Raw genomic sequence first — 20,632 nt, 5'->3', positions numbered from 1 at the left:
ATATAAGTTTAGTTTCATTGCTTCATTTCTAGGAAATAAGTAATTTTGTTTTAAAATTAAACATCAAGATTTAATTACCAAAATAAAAATATATGACACATAAGACATAGCCAGTTCTCTACAGTGCAAAAAATGATAATAGTAGCTATATTGTTGGTGGCGATGCTTTGACGATTTTTTCCCCCCGACCATGTCCGATCCTAATAGGATCATATGGGCCTCCACAGAGTAGAGGTTTGTATTAACAGATTTGGTTTCTTACGAGGAATGGATGTCAGCCACTTGCTCAACCTATTAGGTCCATACTCTGGCTCACACACAAATTGAAAAACAATATGTGTACTTGCCAGACCCAGGATTCGAACCTGAGACCCACGGCGTGATAGTCTAACGCTCAAGCCGCGCTATCACCGTGGGTCCATCAATAAACCATCAATAAACCATCTTTATTGATCTTTAAATCAGATGGCGGCAACCTTTTTAGACTTGTAGGCCACTTACAACGAGTAGGTTTAAGTTAATAGAAGGAGTGGAAAAAATATACTCATCAGTTTTCTATATTTTAATCTTTAAAAATATAGACTGAAATAAACTGAATTAAATAAATAACTATTATAACATAAATAATAACCATCGAATTAACTTGTACTAATGCCTACACTGGTACTGTTTTGGTCTTCATAGTTATAAGAAAAACAAAGCACTCCCAAGAAAAATCAAAATACCTATATATAAAACTATCTTGCGCCCAGTATTAACTTATGGATCAGAATGCCGGGCATTTAGCAAATAGAATGATACAAATATGGATATTTTAGGATATTCTTTGGGGTTGTATGGTATTTGGAGATTACGGTATAATAAGTTGTATACACTTTATAGGGACTAAATTGTCAATGAGCATATAATGCCGGAAGAGATAGCAACAATGTGCATTATGTAGTACACAACCTTTGAGGGCAAACGGATGGAAGCAAAATTCCCGATTCACCTTCAGTAGGTGTAGCAGTGTTCTTCCCCCAATCCAACACGTCGGTTGCCAAAAGTGTCCACAGATTCACTTCTATCTATACAGCAGAGTGCTTAGCCTTATACGAAGCCACTAAAATTGCACTTAATTACAAAAATAAAAATATCAACATTTTCACTGACTCCTTAAGTCTGATTCACTCGCTCGAAAATCCAAATTTCAGCATCAAAACTAATGACTACATTCTTAATATTAGAACCAACATTTCCAAATTTAGCAATAGTAACGAACACGGTACAAATATACAGATATACTGGATTCCAGCACATAAAGGAATTAATGGCAATGAAATTGCGGATCAATTGGCAAAAAAATCTGTAAAATACCCATCAGAAAATATAAGAATTCCATACACAGATTTTAAAGCCCAGTTTAAACAAACAATGAGCGAAAATAACGGTAAATATTTAGAAAATCTTGGGAAAGAAAAGGGAACACACTACTATCAAAACTTTTATAGTAGATCTCCTAAAACTTGGTTTAGTAAACATTGTAAAATAAAGCGAGATGTAATAGTGACAATAGCTAGAAGCAGGTCAGGGCATTACAGTCTCAACGAATCATTGTACAAAATTAAAGTGGTAGATAGCCCTCAGTGTCAGTGTGGACATCCCACTCAAGATCTTAACCACATTGTCTGGCAATGTGATGCCTATGACCAGGAGAGAGAAGTGTTATTGAATAAGTTGGGGAAATGCAGGTTATACCCTCCTTTTACGATTAATTCGTTCCTGGCAAAACCAAATATTTCAGTTATGAAAATTGTACATGAATTTCTCCAAAAATGTAACGTAAATGTCTAGTGTATAGTGTAACAAAAATGTAATTCTGTATCATTAACAATGTAACTATTTATGCCTGTCGTTAAAAAAAAAAATGTATGTATACTTTTGTAAACCATTGTAAAGCAGAATAGCCTTCCATTCAGAGAAGAGCTCAATTGCTTCCAAATAAAGAAAAAAAAAAAAAAATGAAATCAAACCAGTCTTTGAATTCATTTGTATTGAATTTAATGCACCTTATGTCATTAATTATTACCAGCAATATTTTTGTTTTTCTAATCAGAAATATATTTTTTATCACACTATATAAAATCAATAGATAAAGTATTAAATGTAAGGGAAGTGTATAAAATAATCGTTGTTAGACATTTTGACAGGGGAAACATATGGTCTGTCGTTAATAGAAAATACATAGTGTTATTAAAATTATTTGTTATTTAAAGATTTTGATTAAATAAGGCTCCAAACGCCACAAAATTTTAAACTGTGTTAAGTACTAAAGTATGAGGTTTTATTCTTAAAACAAAAATACAAATACCGTCAATAAAAACACAATTCTTAACAAAAAAATATGGGAGTAAGTCAGAAAGAGAGATTAGACAGGTTCTCACAATGTGTACTGTTTTCAAGAAGAGTGCTTCAGTTGGATGACTTGAAATGATTATTAAAGTATATTGGACGAAACCCGATGGATAGGGGTTCGAGTCCCGCCAAGTACCATATTTTTATATATAAGATAGGTATGTGTCTAAGGTGTTTCCGAATTATGAATATTAGAAATAATGTTATTATAATATTTAGTGTATTTTATTCATCCATTGTCTCCAAAACCTTGTTATACAACTGTTACAAAATATGTGCATTTTTAAAGGCGATTTCCTCTTAACAAAACTCTTTATTTATTTCAAATCTTCTTATTTCCTTGTGAAATTAGGATGTTTATTTTTGAAACGGAACTTTCCAACGCTGATGTATCAATTATAAATGTGTAATATATAACTCACATCGTAAGTTTTGTTTCATCGCTTTCAATGCTGGAATAAGAAATACGGTTGTCCGAGAAGAGGTGCTGCAGGTCTACATAAGTTTCATTTCGCTCACCATGAATTCATAATATCGCCTCCAGGCTGACTCGCTTTCTACATATACAAACTGTCCGTTTTTTACGATTAGAGCTTTTTGCCAGGGGTGAATTTTGCACTTTATATTCTTGCCTTAAACTGTACACTAAACTTTTACAGGTTTTTGTTTCCATTTATCGGCATGAATATGATATATATATATCGATAATTTTAATTTTGTTAGTTTTCAATTTATAATGGGATGACATTTCAGGTAATTAAATAAATTATTTTTTATATTCAACGAATACTTCACTTATTTGAGAATGTAACAATATTCTTTATTGATTTTATCGATTATACATATTAAAAAAATATATGGCGCCGCGTCGGACAGAACACAAGCCTACATGGAGATAGGATTCCGGGAAATGTACTTTCCCACTTTAACCACATGTGCTCTACCTAATTACGATGAAATTAACTAATAGTCATACGACTGAAGCGCATATATTCTAACTTGCGGTTGTTCGGCGCTAAGTATATTTTTTTTAAGATTTGTTCGAATAAGTATGTTTTTGAGATATTTTAAAATTATCTATCTATCTATATTCAATAAAAAAAACTCAATCCATATAATTTTATAATAATCACGATTCATTCAGTATGCTCACATGAGCATTGTTACATACTTATCTGATAATTACTCTCTGAGGGACGAAACCAATCCTAATAATTTCTAAATTTATTAGGTGAAAAACTATAATATTTTTGTTTGCGTAATGGTCTTGATTATCTAATTCTGTTGGAAAGCCATACTATATAAAATTAAATAATCATATTATTCGATACTAATTACTTAACCAGTATACTTTTTGTCATCGGTTGATGATACTTCCGTAGAAGTGGATTAGTGGAAGATGAAGAAACCGGTATTAAACGGTATTTACTGGACATCTGATTGATAATACAGCGACCCACGACGCTTACATTATTGATAAATAATCTACGTAAAGATTGTACTGATATATGGATTATATATTATATATATACAAATATACAGACACATAATAATTGTATTACGGGTAGGTATTATTACGCATATTGTTAATGGTTACAACTATTTCTGAATTGTCAAGAAATGTCTAGTTACAGATCAGTGACAATATTTTACGGACGCATCTATGGCGTTTATAAAATATTACTTTATATAAAAAAACCATAAATAAAGGCTTAAAAACTTAAGCAATAGGAAATGACCCTTTTATATCTAAGATTAGCTATGCTATAATGTAAAATTAGCTAGTTTAAGGTTTTTTTTTTTTGTTTTATTTATTTGTAGAAACGCTTTTCTGTAGTAATCATAAAATCGATTTGATGTCAAAACATACTACGGAATCAAATTTCATGTTTGTATTTGTTTGTGAAAATAATAAGTACGAGTATGTAGGTATGCAAAGCTTTGGTAGTAATATTGTGAATGAATAGGGGACCATTTTTCGTTCTTAATAATGTAATATAATAATAATATAATGTTTGCGTGTTTGCCTACTCATGGTATGTATTTTAATCACATTGTATTGGATTGTCATGTCAAATACCAGAATTATGTCATTATTACAAATTACTGAAATAATTGAAATTACCCACTATCAAAAACCATTTTTAACTGACTTTATATAACCGAAAATTCAGGACAGGATTTATACTACTTAATAATGCTTTGTGCTTATATGCTACTAATTATGCTTAAAAAATCGTATTGAAAAATAAAATATTGCCTTTTTCATATGTAAGTCATCGAGTTGCAATACCCGCTCTGAAATTTCTACATAACCCGATCTGGATATTTTTAAAATCCTTTTTTATGGTTTTAGTGAGATGAAAATCTTTTTTCTTGTATTATGTAAAATTATTGGTTTGTTTTGAGATAGTCTCTAAATAGACGGTGTATTCCAATAATTTTATATAATCTAAGAGAAACGTAGTTTAAAATTTAGGTTCTCATTTCATTGAAACCAAAAACACTGTATTTTTTCTTAGCAGAGCAGAATAAATATTATGAGAAAATAATTTTTTATTAAGTATATTATATTGACGTAGTAAGTATGAAGTGAACACCGCTTTCTGTGTTTTTTCTTAAATATAAAAAAAATTAATTATGAGAGGGGTTTGTGACTCGACGACTTATAATATGGTTGTTTTTTATATACCTACATTTTATTGGTCATATAATAATATAATGACGGAATAGTTTGATTGACGTATGCCGACTAAAACTATTATAAGTATATTTACTTAATCGTTATTTTTATTACGTTTTATTTTCTGCACGTTCGAAATTTATTTATTTGGCTCCGGAAACCCACCTAAATACGGTCCTATTGAGAGTGTATTTCAATATGGATATTTTACAAAATGTTTTCTATTAACAATTTTTAAATACGATTTTTTATTTAACTTTGTATTAAAAATGGAAATATAAAACGTTCATACATATTTTTAAAAACAAATAAAATATACTTAAATATAACTTAGTTCAAGTTGGCTAGATATTGACATCAATTTACCTTTTTTAGTTATTGTATTTGCATTGATAAATATTGTACCGATACAATTAAAGTGGAACCTACTTATTTATTTATAATATTTATATTTTTATTATATATCAGTATATTAAAATCAAAAGACACAGCATATTAATATCGTACAATCCATCAAACTGGGTTACCTTAGAAGATGGCTGTGCTAGATATATACCGTCATACAATATGGCAAGTTTACTAACATTTGGGAATCCGCTAGGAAAAAAATAACCTAGTCGATCTCGTCCGTACAGGATGGAGGGATAGTTTTGAGTGAGATTTAAATACTGCGCATCCAAAACTGAACGGAAGCGTCTTTGGACAGACTTGGATAAAGGCAGATGTTTGAGATGATCAAAATCCATATACGGTTGTGGATGAAACAAAGATATGGAAAACCTTCTTCTATAGAGGTACAACCTAAAAGTATGAAATTGAATCAAAAAAATGAACATTGATCCACATATGAAATTAACTACAAGTGACTGCATTGCAGGTTCATTTTAAGAGAACTTCACACTCCTGATATGATATTCATTTGCCAATTTGCAGGGCGTATAGAAAAACAATTCACCGCGATGACTAAATAATCAGCCGAGAGTACTACACTTCAGCATTATTATTTAATTGAAAAATCACGTAAAGCTTATGTTAAACTGCACTCGACTTATCATCATAAAAGCATCACAATAAACATCATAAAAAAGATAATGCATAAGACTCCTTATATTTGTATTCCAAATTATTTAGTTGAAACAGTTTTATTGAGTACAAATAGTACCAGAATTAAATATGTTTAATGATACAGTAGTGTAAAATCAACTTCTACTATTTCTATAATAAGTATTGTAATGTTATAGTATTTTATAAATATATTCTTTATTCTGCAAGAAGAATCAATGAAAATTTGAGGATATAAATTTTTATCATTATTATTATTATATAAGTATCAAAAAAATGTATGTGCAGAAAAGAATAAGTTGTTGCGAATACTAGAAATAAGTACTTTTATAAATCCCCGCGAATATATTTAAATTAATATATTTTCTGATTCACCCCTGCGTTTTTACCTCTGGGAAGAAATTTTCACATGAACGTCAAATAAAGTTTTATTTTGGAAACATGCGAGTGCTTGTAAAGTAAGTATTCGACCCAAAACGATAGAAAGCACAAATATCAAATTAAATCACAGAATGCGATACTCAAGAATGATATGTAATTTATTATACTCCATATTGGATTTATAAGAATCGAGTATCTAGTCAGTGATATAAAGTAATGAAAATATTTATTATTAGGTATGTAATAGTTTTATATTTACAGTTGGCACTTACTTCATGTCGATTTGTGTAAAAGAAATTGACAAAAACGTGATTCCAGAAAACTGATTCACAAAGTGGGCACTAGAACGAAGAAAATGTTAGAAAAATAAAAGTTTTAGGCTGCTCTAGGGAGCAAAGAAAAAAATCGGTAATATTAATTTATAACCGTTGATTATTTTATGTGATTCTGTATCAGTGGCGAAGGGTGACTTTTGGAAAGAGGTAAGCTGTGGAGATCAGAGAAAAAGAGCACACTTGTCAGGTAACTTACGGGAAATAAGAAGATAATACTTACGATATTACTACTGATGAATAGGTGCACACTAATGACAACGACACACTGGTCATAGGTTTCACCGCTGAATTTGTCAAATTATTTAAATCACTTATGGCAGTAGAATTCCACGCATACTTACTTTCTTTACCAAACAATACGCATCGCCAACAAAAAAGTTTGTTTAATGTATAACTGCCAGTTAAAAACAAATATTTATCATATAAATTGTTGTGAAAATGTCTAATATAAGTTTTTTTGCTGTATTCAAATCTAAATGAACCCTTGGAAGGTCAAGCTTTGATAATTTTTAAATGCAATCGTTCGCACATTTTCTACCGGGACACTGCACAATTTAATAAATACTTATATATTTAAAGCACTGGCGAATGATTTCGGTACAATATGAGATAATTTATCCACATTCAAAACACAGTAACACAATGAATTTTGTATTATAAAATAAACCTTTATCACCGCTTTGAAATGTCAAAATGACATAAACTGTGAATAGCATGTTATGTTTGTCTATGACTGAAGTAACCTAAATAATAATCGCGAATTAATACAATATGTATTTTTAATAACAATTTATAAATTATATGTGATCGAACACAATAGTTATTATTTTTTTAGTCATCCTTATTATTTATTATTTGCTTTTAAAGATAAGCATAGACAATAAACAAATCAACATTTCGAATAAGCTTGTCTGTTTACGCTTCCGAGTCTCGAACAAAAACGCAGACATGCATGAAGTTGGCAACTGAATTGCGGTAGAAAATTTGGCTTGGATTATCGTTGAAATAATTCTAAAAATAGCACCCACGTATGACGTTCTGTCATTTATTTTTGATTCGAAACTTGACTAAATTAAACGCTCTACTTATAAATAACGACTATAGATGGCAATCAATATTTTTATTATAACCTACAATGTCCTACAATATAGATATTTATTTATATAAATTAAATACTTGAAAATAGAAGGTAAGCTTTAAATAATCGCTTAGTATGGAGCCTTCGCCACTGTTCTGTATACATGTAAAATGACAAAAATCACAGTATTTATATTCTTTCTCTAATGTGTGTCAATTTCAGCAGGCATTACCATTGTTACCGCCTAAACCATGGCATCCTCAGAGGATCCAAGACCATGAGGCCTGAATCATCATTGGGCGGATTCATGCAAACATGAGCAGATCGACTGCGAGACAAATTTCTAGCCCGTAAGCTTAGACGTACGAAAATTTATAGTCACCCTTTAGAAACTTAGCCAACAAAGTCTAAACTGAATAAGTATTGTTCCATGAATACGTGGGTATTAAGAATAATTACTTTCTCAGCATTAATAATTTTATCAGAAGCCTTGCCATTAAATTCGTCCCTAGCATAAAAAAAAATCATTGACCTAGCGTAAAAAAAGAGCATCCTAAAAGCACTTACCTACTTATATTAAAGTCATGCATAATAATAATTCTTTCCAAGCCATTCAATGTCTAATGTATTTAGTTTAAAATTATGTATATTAAGATTTTATTTATAAGAATATGTCTGTGTTCATTTTGTTTAGATATTTGAAAGCTCCGGCTCCTCATCGGAGGTGACACCATTTTATGCTAATGTAAAATAAGCATCGTATTTTTTTTTAAATTTATTTTTACTACATTAATTTGACTGAATTTATAGAGCTTTATGACCGATGAAAATAAATATTATGCTTATACATACTCGTACTACAAAAATATAAAATAACAAGATGAAAAAATATGACAAAACGCTTGATGAATTATCTTTTTTATTATAATATTGTGTTATGCTACTAACAAAATTATGTCAAAATAATATATTAAATGTTGTTTTTAATACTATATCATCTAATTAGTTCTGAAACATTTGTTTCGTCCAATCTATCATAAAATTTCTTACATAAGACATTCGAGTATTTGCCTGAATTTTCTTATATAAATGTATGTGAGCGAAAATAATTGAACAGATAAGACGGATGATGTACCTATCGTTTGGATACGTTTTATAATTTTAAAAAGTACGATAGTTAAATTAAACTAATAAATTATACGAGGTTCGTTTACAATGAATATATTCTTTTATTTATTTTACATTAAACCAGTAAGTATAAAATAAGATGATATTTAGGTAATACATACAGTTTAGAACATGTTATACTTAATAATAATACAGTTATATCTAAAACCTGAGCAGTGTTGAGTGAAATACGAAGTACAAGAGAATTTTGTTACTAATAATATTCTTACAAATATTTTTGTCTATTTTTAAGCTTTAAAACAGTATATTAGTTAAAAATACGTACTTTCTGGCTAAGTTTTTTTTAATCCATATCCTTAACATCTATATTATAAAATTATTATAGTTTTCTTTCTAAAATCCTCAGATTAGTTATAGAAACTTACAAAGTATACTTGGTTTTTTACTAAATACAGTTACATTAAAATTACAATAAAATAATTTTAAAGCGTATTTTTTCATGTGCTTTCAATTGGCCGCGACGGTCAATTTTTAGGTAAACGACAAAAATACACAAGGCATATTTTTATAGCTAATTCTATATAACTGTGATATGTGGCATAAACATATTAGTTTTAAGATGTCAAATAAATAATCTTTATATTAAGTAAGCTTCTTTTTGCTATCTAAAGTATTAACGAAGAAGCACTAGACCAAATAAAGCTTCGCACTCAAGAAAAAAGTTTCGCATTTTATTATATAAAATCGAACTTACAACGTGTATTATCGGCACTTAATGACAGCCTTTTTTAGAGCAATATTGTAGAGCAATTTTCAGCAAAGAGGGAATTATGAAAGGTCGTTAATGGTAATGACTTCATAATGATCCTATTTTTTTTTGGAAATTTGTAAATTTTTAAGGTAAACGCTCGGCTGCTTAGAGTATTTCAAAAACGCCGAAAGTTTGGTTATAAAATATACAGAACTCTATCTTGAAAGCTCCGCTGTCTATTGAATACTAAATTTGACTAGGCGTAGGTACCTACAACTTCAACGACAAAATTAAGTCGATACTCTTGCGTCCAAAGTTTAGCAAAGTTGCTGAGGGTGGAAGTAGTCCGCAGACAGTGCAATGTGTAGATAGCAGTTAAAACCTAAAAATTACAACATTTTAATAATTCAATATTTTTAATAATCAGCAAAACACTGCCGTGAGAACGGACATATGATCACCTCCCGCCGGCTGAAGAAATGCTTAAGTGCCGGGTGTCAGTTGTCCATCACAGGAATGAACGAGTAAACAGTGCATTCCTGTCATTGTGTCGTGTGAAATCCATTGTTGGACTGATAACGTTTGTACCTTAATCAAATTTCGCAGACAAAATCCCAGGAATCTATCCGCAATGTGGGAACAAAACAATAAATTTACCCACGCTGTGGATAGCATTTCCTTTGTCTACTTTCAATATAAAAACAGACGTGGCAATCCAACAAGAACTCAGTACCTTAAATTCGCTCGTCTTAATAACACGCCGCTCGCTTCAACGTTAAAATAACTTTTATCACAAACACTATCGTCGTAATCTAATTTATAAATTTTGTATTATTCAAGCTGTGAATTGAATCTGTAATTTGTGTTAAGGGATAATAAATTTGGGGAATTACTTTTATACGCATCAAAACCTTCTGATTTTATTCATCACCTACCCCTCATCACACCATCCCTTGCAACAGTGGTGACCCCGAGAAAAAATCAACCGACCTTACGTCACCCTTGCAACAGTGGTGACCCGTAAAGTAAAATTCAATTCATTCATTTTCATTTTACAGACTTCGTTTAATTTTTTTATTAACTACTATTTTACTGTGTTTGTGAGAGAATTATTTTTTCGTTGGAGCTCGTTTTCCCGCGCAGTTTTCAACATCCGTTTTCCCGCGTTAATTTTCTTAAATTCACTTGCCTTGTCAAGATGCCCAATGGACAGTTCTCCAGCGGGTATGGCAGCAATGCCGGAGGAGAAACGACAACACCAGCACCAGCCCAGCAGACCACACCTCAGATCAGCCGCGTGGCAGTGAGGATCCCACCATTCTGTCCAGAAGACCCGGAAATGTGGTTCTGCATGGTGGAGCGAAGCTTCGAAGCAGCTGGCGTCACGACTGACGCGACCAAATTTGGATACATCCTGGGAGCTTTGGAATCTCGTTACGCTTCAGAGGTTTGAGACATCATCCTTAACCCACCTCGTGAAGGAGCCTACGAGCACCTCAGGACGGAGCTGACGAGAAGGCTGAGCTCTACCCAGGAGCAGAAGACCAGACGACTACTGGAGCACGAGGAAGTTGGTGATCGCAAACCATCACAGTTCTTGCGCCACCTACGTTCTCTCGCAGGAGCAGCCGTTACTGATGACATCCTACGCACGCTTTGGATGGGTCGCTTACCACATACCATGCAATTGGTACTGGCGACACAGAAGGACGCGGATCTCAACAAGGTTGCAGACCTAGCTGACGCCATGGCAGATTCCACATCAAAGGCATCCATTGCTGAAACCACGATGGAAGACCTGTGCGGCATCAGCAAGCTGGTGATCACCTTGCGGGAGGAAATCTCAACTCTTCGCGAGGAGCTCTCCAAAGAGCTCGCAAGAGGAAACCGACCATCAAGGCCACGTCACCAGTCACGATCAGCCAGCCAAAGGAGGAACCATTCCCGACCGCGAGACCAAAGCCACAGCAAACCTGGCATGTGTTGGTATCATCGTAGATTCGGCCAAGATGCGGAGAAGTGCGTCACACCATGCACCTTCAACAAGGGAAACGCCACGGGCAGTCGCTAAGCGCGGCCAGCGATTACAGCCCTACCTCCAGCCGCCTCTTCGTCACCGACCACGCCACGAAAATACAATTTCTTATCGACACCGGAGCGGACCTTTGCGTTTTCCCACGCACGAAAGTACAGGGGCGCCGACCAAAATCACAGTACGAACTTTCAGCAGCAAACGGATCTGTCATTGCTACGTATGGCAGTATCTCACTGACGCTGAATTTGGGGTTACGAAGAGAATTCACCTGGAAATTCGTGATTGCAGATGTCACCAAGCCCATTATTGGTGTTGACTTCCTAATCCATTTCGGATTATTAGTCGATGTCAAGAATCGCAGACTGTTGGATCAGACGACTCAACTTACAACCTCTGGACGCCACAGCAGCACTGAGATAGCAACTGTCAAAACTGTCGCAGGTAAATCCCTTTATCATGGATTACTGCAGCAGTTTCCGGATCTCACGCGCCCAGATGGAGCTGGTAGAGAAGTCATCCACAACACGAGACATCACATCCGAACCACCGAAGGACCTTCTGTAGCTCAACGTCCTAGACGCCTAGCTCCCGACAAACTTCACATCGCCAAAAAGGAATTCGAAACCATGACCAGACTTGGAATAGCACGACCATCTGAAAGTTCTTGGGCGTCACCCCTTCACCTGGTGCCCAAATCTGAAGATCAATGGAGGCCATGTGGTGATTACCGCGGATTAAACGCTCGAACCGTACCTGACAGGTACCCCGTGCGTCATATCCAAGACTTCACACAAACATTGCGTGATAGGAAAGTTTTCTCCACGATCGACCTGGTGAGAGCATACAACCAAATCCCAGTGGCTGAAGAGGACATTCCGAAGACTGCCATCACAACACCCTTTGGATTATTCGAGTTTCCATTTATGTCTTTCGGCTTGAGGAATGCGGCCCAGACTTTTCAGCGCTTCATTGACGAGGTTCTGCAGGGTCTGGACTTCTGCTACGCCTACATAGACGACATCCTGGTAGCCTCCACAACAGAACAAGAGCATCTTCAACACCTGGAAATTTTGTTCAAACGCCTACAGGAGTACGGCCTGGTTGTCAACTCCACGAAGTGCCACTTCGGAGTAGAGGAAGTAAAATTCCTTGGCTACCTGGTTTCCAGCACCGGAACTCGACCACTTCCAGATCGTGTCAGCGCTATTCGCGAATACACCCGCCCAGACACTCAAAAAGGACTACGACGGTTCTTGGGAATTTTGAATTTCTATAGGAGATTCGTCCCCAAGGCCGCAGAAACGCAAGCTCCACTGAACTCACTCCTGCAAGGAAAAACTTCCAAGAAAGAACCTATCATCTGGACACCAGAAGCAATCAAGGCCTTCGAGGAATGCAAGAAGAGTTTGGCGGAAGCAACGCTATTGAAACATCCGAAAAGTGAGGGGACTCACTTAGCGATAATTAGTGACGCATCCGATACTTCCGTTGGCGCAGCACTTCAACAACGAGTTGACGATCAATGGGAACCGCTGGCATTCTTTTCAAAGAAGCTAAGTCCAGCGGAGAGAAAATATGGCGCTTACGACCGCGAGCTTTTAGCTATCTATCTAGCTGTCAAACATTTTCGACACATGATAGAAGCTCACACGTTCACCATATTTACCGACCACAAGCCCATTACGTTCGCATTCCAACAAAAATCGGACAAGTGCTCACCAAGACAATTCAGACACCTCGATTTCATCGGACAATTCACGACCGACATTCGTCACGTCGCTGGAAAAGACAACATCGTCGCTGATGCCTTGTCTAGGATAGAAGTCGTTGAAGACACACTGAATTATGCCAACCTCGCAGCCGACCAGGAAACTGACAACGAAATGAGTACATTTTTACGTGACGGATCGGTACTTCAGTTGAAACAAGTACTTATTCCCGACACAGACATAAAAGTATTCTGTGACTTGTCAACACCTATCGCAAGACCTTTCATAACCAAACCGCACCGACAAGCAGCTTTTAATCATATCCACAGACTTTCACATCCCGGAATTAATGCGACCGTCAAACTTGTCACACAACGATTTGTTTGGCCGTCGATTAAAACGGATTGTCGAAATTGGGCCCGCAACTGTCTTCAATGCCAGAAGAACAAGATCACACGTCACATATCAGCACCACTCGGAAACTTTGCACCTTCAGGACGATTTGAGCATGTCCACATCGACATCGTCATCCTTCCTATGTCTGAAGGCTGCAGATATTGCCTCACCTGCGTTGACAGATTCACGCGGTGGCCGGAAGCATTTCCGATTAAAGACCAAGAAGCGGAAACGATCGCCCGTACATTCTACAATGGTTGGATCGCCCGTTTTGGAACGCCCTTGAGAGTGACAACGGATCAAGGCAAACAATTTGAGTCGAACCTTTTCAGACAATTAAATCGTCTGACTGGTACGGCGAGGATTCACACGACAGCATATCACCCAGCCGCAAACGGTATGGTCGAAAGACTGCATCGTCAATTAAAAGCCGCTATAAAATGCCACGAGAATGAGAGATGGACTGAAACATTGCCGACAGTGTTAATGGGAATCAGAGCAGCTTGGAGAGAAGATTTAAAGACGACAGCAGCTGAGCTTGTGTACGGCGAACCCTTACGCCTACCAGGGGAATTTTTGTGCCATCAAACCAGCACAAACCAAGACCCGAGCAACTACGTCACGATCCTAAAAAAACATTTCCAACAACTGCAACCTGTAAAAAGCCAGCAACACGGCGAGAAACGCGTTTTCATTTTCAAAGACCTTGACAAATCGACACATGTGTTCTTACGCGATGATACAGTTAAAACTCCGCTAAGATCTCCATTTACCGGACCATATGAGGTCATCACGCGCAATTCGCGAACATATGTCATTTGCAAGAGAGGAAAAAACGTCACCGTTTCTATCGACCGTTTAAAACCAGCGTACATTCTCAAGGAAAATAAAACAATGGAACAGCCTGAGAAAAATCCTGACACCGTGGGAGCTCGTGTTACCCGATACGGCAGACGTGTCCATTTTCCAGACCGTCTCTAGGTCAATAGGACAAATATCGGTCAACAACATCAGGCACGAGCCGAACAATGCAATCGGGGTCGTGTTTCAAAACAGCACGCGGAGTTTCCGATTTCAAAACAGCAACGTTAGCGAAAGCAAGAACACACATCGACCTAGAATGTAGGTCAGTGGTGTACGCAATATTTAAAATGCAGGCATAAACAATTTATTCACAATAAATGCGGATAACTCAACTGGATTATTCAGTATTTTACCATCATCATCACCAAGAGACACCAGCATACGAAAATGGGTGCACAACAGACAAAGGAAGAGATCATCGTCGCACAGACTGCGTCGGGCGGAGCAATTGTCAACGACACGTCGACAGGCCAACTGTCGTGGGCAACGCTTGCCTTGATTATCGTCATCATTGCCGCAGTTTCCAGCTACCTGCTATGGACAAATTGCAAAAAGCACATCACCAAGAGAGTCATCAAGGACATGAGAGCAGACGTCCCGGGATGCAGACCACCGCAGCATCCACCGAGACAGATCTGATTGGACCTTCAAGCGACCACCTCTACCTACTTTCATCGCGATTTGCGTGCCGCATTTCGCTGGAAGGGGGGTATGAGGGTGGAAGTAGTCCGCAGACAGTGCAATGTGTAGATAGCAGTTAAAACCTAAAAATTACAACATTTTAATAATTCAATATTTTTAATAATCAGCAAAACACTGCCGTGAGAACGGACATATGATCACCTCCCGCCGGCTGAAGAAATGCTTAAGTGCCGGGTGTCAGTTGTCCATCACAGGAATGAACGAGTAAACAGTGCATTCCTGTCATTGTGTCGTGTGAAATCCATTGTTGGACTGATAACGTTTGTACCTTAATCAAATTTCGCAGACAAAATCCCAGGAATCTATCCGCAATGTGGGAACAAAACAATAAATTTACCCACGCTGTGGATAGCATTTCCTTTGTCTACTTTCAATATAAAAACAGACGTGGCAATCCAACAAGAACTCAGTACCTTAAATTCGCTCGTCTTAATAACACGCCGCTCGCTTCAACGTTAAAATAACTTTTATCACAAACACTATCGTCGTAATCTAATTTATAAATTTTGTATTATTCAAGCTGTGAATTGAATCTGTAATTTGTGTTAAGGGATAATAAATTTGGGCGAAAAAACTGGACATTGTCTGCCTACGCTCGATATTTTATATGAAAATATTATTTACTAATAATAATAATATTAATAGTGTTGACCGAATGTACATGATGGAATTTGAATTTAAATTCTAATGGATTTAAATTTTGTATTGTTTCATTTGAGTCGTTATTTGCGACCTGGGTTTCGTTTTTCGGCATCTTCATGCACTATGTGCACTCACCAACAGGCAAATACACAATGACAACGAATATAACTAATTCTCACTTATATAATAAATTAATACAATAAAAAACTATTAAGCCAAGGATTACCTACAATAAAAATATAAGAAACAAATTATAAAGAGTTGAAGTATTTGTAAAAAAAACTATCACTAATAACACAATCAATAGGCGTCATGGCTCCCACATCTTGAACCGGTCCCCAGGCCAGGATCTTTGGCAGGCCACCCTACCCATCGTTAGGGTTAAAGGTAGAGTGACGCTTTACAGAAACGTTTTCTAAATGTTGCTTCAAGTAAAATTAAGGGTATTAGGTGTATTTTTAGCGTTTTTTTGTATTGCTGAATAAAGCTTGAATTATGGAGTTGTCGAATATTGCCACACAGTTATCAAATATTGCATCACACAACTAGATATTTTAAAATGTTAGGACTCTAAAAAAATAGACTTTTTTCTCATTAGGGCTATTTTGTCATGTGTGTGCACCTCGCCTATCAGGTCGACCCGTCACGCCGGGCCCCTAGGCTAGGGCTTTGACAGGCGTATACATCGTCAAACCCTCATAATAGATCTTTAAATAATAATCAATAAATATTATATTCAAAAGGTATGAATCGTCAATAGGTACTGGGAAACAATGGCAATGTATTGGTAATTTAATGGGATCAACTAATGAGATATATCAATAATAGCTATCAGTCAAAACTTAAATCCATTAGAATTTTTATAATATTAAGTATGTTTATTTTATCAAATATTACACATATTTAACATAGCCTCAATATAACCCTGTAATGTAAATCAGCTTAAATGCTTTTCTAAAAAGCGATACCTGACAAAAACTATAGATATTAAATAATTTAGTATTTAAAGAGGTACAACTAAATAGTAATAATATTTTATATACTTATGTAGTTATTAAATGTTAGGGATTTAACCAATAATAACATTTCATACAACGGATACAAAGTTGAATAATTTATTACGTATAAAAAGGCATGTGATGACAGATTGATACTAACTCATTTGTTTACTTGGGAATTGGATAGAAATCCATTATTTTCACTCATTTTTATTTGAGTACACTTTGTGACCGTACGCAATAAAGTTTTTTCGTAATATGTACTATTAGTTACTTTATTATATTATATAACAAAAAATGAAACAATATAAAATATCCAGGTACCTACCAACTTGCTATATTATTTTATTTAAAAAATTAATGTGATACCTTGATCTACTAATGAATTTAGATTAGCTATGTATATCTTAAAACAATTATGTTCTATATTTTTTTAGAGTCCTTTATTAAAAGTACCTAAATAATAAAAATAATTTAATCTAAAATATTTTATTATTTAATTTAATATCGGTTTTTGCTTTTTTCCAATTTAACTTTTACCAATAACTTCAATTTAATTAAAAAAGGAAAACTTAATAATATCGAAATATTATTTTTCAGAAGTGTTCTGATAGTGTTTCCAAGAATATCGAAAAAGTATAGGTACTGATAAAATCTATTTCACTAGTACTTTGCATAAATTTGTATGGTTCAACTTTTTAAAGTAATTGGCCGCCTATGTATTTTTATAAGTTCCTTTTATATTAAATTTGAATATAAATGCTTAGAAAATGGACTGAATAAAGTGCCGCACTTTATATGAGCGATATCAAATTACAATTTTAAAAGCTTACGTGGAAATTGACTAGCAAACTAAGTGTTCCGTTGTTTATGCATATGTACATATTATTATTTATATTACACGACAATATGATAATATTCTACCCAATTATAAATTTATTTGAAGCAAACATCACCAGAATGAGTATTTAATTATATCACCTTTATTAATTGAATAATATAATATAAATAAAATAATATGGTTTATACGTTTTATTTATTGTAATCTTTTTATTCATTATTTGTAGACAATATATTTTACTGTTATGGCTTCAATGCTAAAATAAATGTAAATTATTATAATTTTACAATTACAATATAATATAATTTATCTAAAATATATGACAATGTATTGTCAAGAAGATGTTAAAACTACAATATGTTTGAAAAGTACATATATTAATTATTATTGGATCTTTTTGGATTTTACAATCAATATTTAAAAAATACTTGGTTTAACATTATAGTACCTACCTATAACTTACTATTTAACATTTTTTGTGGAATTATAGTATTACACTATATTTATTAACGCTTTCGCTGCTGAATAGATAATGAGATTTTAATTGCCCCCTTTAAAATCCACGTTAATTACATCGATCGACCGCCTGGTCATTACGCACCGTGTGCGTCTTCCGCGTCCAAAGTATTAATTGGTTGGCAAATTTATAAAATATAAATAAACTAATCAAATGAAAATAAATATTTATATTAATCGAAAATTTTAAATTGCAGTATTTTTGTAATTTTTAAGATATTTAAGTTATTTATGTTGACTGGTATTTCGGACAATAAACCCATCTTCAGAATGATCATTACTATTTTTCAAAAATGTAAATCGTAAAACAATTATTATAAAACTTAATCTTAATTAAAACCAGTATTATATTTTAGATCTACGAAGCATACGTCAAATAAATTAATAATGAATGTCCAAAATTTTTATCGATCAGTTTCTTTAATGTGCGTATTCAGATTTGTTTGGATGTGGACCTAGCCTAGCTAAAGCGATTGATAAAGAGGTTTCTTAACAGATTTTTGTTTTACGAGAAATTTATGTTTGCTATTTGTTAAATATATTAGGTCCTAATACGCATTGAAAAATCAACATGTGAATTTTTCAGAATCGGAAGCAGATTTGAACCCAACACTTATGATTTTATAAGCTGAAATGTTAGCGATAAAAAAACGGACGTATTGCTAAAGGAAGTAAAAGTTGGTTTGTTTTAATGAAAAAATATTTTTTAATGAGCTGCGTGCCTAAAAAAAGAAAAGAAAAGATTTTTTTTTATAAATTCATCAAAAGTGAAACTTGACTACCGAATCGATTTGCCTAATTTTTGTTCGCCTAATTTCTCGAATCGTTACAACAAAAGTTTTTTTTTTGTAAAGAAAGTTACAAGTTTTCTTTTGAATAATCACAACACATTGACATTAATTAGTTACTAAGTACTTTTGGAGGCATATCAAAAAGCGATAAAGGAAAAATATAATACACAAACGTAGTAGAAATAGATTGGTTAAACTAACGAGAAATTAACAATCAATATCGTTGCGTGAGGGAAAATACAGAACCGAGCGTGGAGTGGCATTTGTTAGCAGTTATGATATACCAACGGCACGAGCGTACGTAATGACAATGGGGATTTTTACCTCGCACGACACTTATAGAAACGAAGCACCTACTCACACAGAAAAAAATACAGGTACATTTCATTTTGAAACGTTTGTGTAACTAATAAATTTCTTTTACGGAATTAAATGTCAATTCTTGGTTGAAATACATTGTAGTATTACAATAAAAACTTTTATTAATAACTAAGAAATGTCAAGTTATTTAGAAAATCATATTTAGAGTTCCAAAAGACGGATAAAAAAGTTTATTATATTACAAAATTAAAACGATTTTTGGTAGGATAAATAAATAGTATTATTTTTCTGTGTTGAATTGTACTTAAGTATGTTTTGATGTAATTTGTTTTTCTGTTATTATTATTATTATATTATATATTATAATATTTGTTATAATGTCAAATCTCATCTTGTATACGTCTTGAATTTAGATTTGTTATGTCCACAATGTTTTGTATTCTTAAATAAATAAATAAATAGTGTAAAAGTTATTCAACGCCATCTATATGCGTGTGGTAACGTATAGGCTTATAAAGTTGTGGATAGGTCTAGCAAATTTATAAACCGTTTTTTTTTTCAATATAGTTTCGGGTCCAGAGCATAAAATTAATACGTTCAGAATATAACCATCATCCATTTTTCATAAAACAACAAAAACCTTAGTTAAGTTAACTTTAGTTACCTACTTAAAATATATCATAAAAAATACTCTATTGTAAAGTATAACGATGTTATTTATTTCAATATAATAATTTTGAAAAACCTCACTTTATATTTAGTAATTTGGTCTGCAAAAGAACTTTCCGCTACTCAGTGATAATATGTTAGCTAAATACGAATACAGAGCTGTAATATTTATATTAAAATGCGAGTTTATAATTATACAATACCACAATCATAATATTATATTACATTACGTGGATACACGAGAAAAGTTAAAAAGTTTTTGCTTATTTTTTATACAAAACGGAAATTATATATTTGTATTTATTGTATAATATACCTGAACGTAAGTTATATTAA

Source organism: Rhyacophila brunnea, unplaced genomic scaffold (assembly GCF_057557595.1).
Source record: "Rhyacophila brunnea isolate RB1 unplaced genomic scaffold, BYU_Rbru_1.0 scaffold_8, whole genome shotgun sequence".
In the NCBI taxonomy this organism is placed as follows: Eukaryota; Metazoa; Arthropoda; class Insecta; order Trichoptera; family Rhyacophilidae; genus Rhyacophila; species Rhyacophila brunnea.
Note: the sequence above shows the minus strand (reverse complement) of the source record.